This window comes from Myotis brandtii, unplaced genomic scaffold (assembly GCF_000412655.1).
Source record: "Myotis brandtii unplaced genomic scaffold, ASM41265v1 scaffold154, whole genome shotgun sequence".
Lineage (NCBI taxonomy): Eukaryota > Metazoa > Chordata > Mammalia > Chiroptera > Vespertilionidae > Myotis > Myotis brandtii.
In genome coordinates this window covers 2213244-2214017 of record NW_005355584.1, presented here as the reverse complement: position 1 = coordinate 2214017, position 774 = coordinate 2213244, and positions in this window count along the sequence as shown.

Sequence of the window (774 nt, the reverse complement as noted above, 5' to 3'; positions counted from 1 at the left end):
TAATATAATATATTATATATATTATTGATTTCAGAGAGGAAGGGCAAGGGAGAGAGAGAGAAACATCAATGATGAGAGAGAATTACTGATTGACTGTCTCCTGCATGCTCCCTACAGGGGATGAACCTGAAACCCAGGAATCCAACCATGACCTCCTGGATCATAGGTGGACGCTCAACCACTAAGCCACACTGGCTGGGCCAGCCTCTTCCACTTTTAAGGATCCTTGGGATTCATTGAACCCACCCAGATAATCCAGAATAATCCCCCATCTCCAAGTCTGCTAATTAGCAACATTAATTCTATCTGAATCCTTAGTTCTCCTTTACCATGTAGCCTAACATATTTATTACAGGCTCTGGAGTCTTACATGGGCACCATTGTCCCTGTCATCATGCATTTCATCATGTCTGTAAGACTTTGATATAATCATTGACATTGCTGATGGATTATTAGATTAGATCATAGGGGGCCTTCCATCATTTTGTTCTGGTAGGTGGCACAACTAGAAATGATTAGAAATGATTCCATATCACAATTTTGTATTTTACACACATACATATATATATATGACAGTTACATATTACATGTGCTTATAAAGTATCGTGAGAACTCTGAAGTGACTCTACATGGAAGCAACTTTATTTAAGGAGGGAAATTCATTATACTTCTACTTCTCTGCTGAGTTCTGAGAGAAAGAGAGAGTGTGGCCACAGAGGAATCAACAGCTGGAACCTGAAGTGACACCTTTATTAACAAGAATGCCTAGGTTGG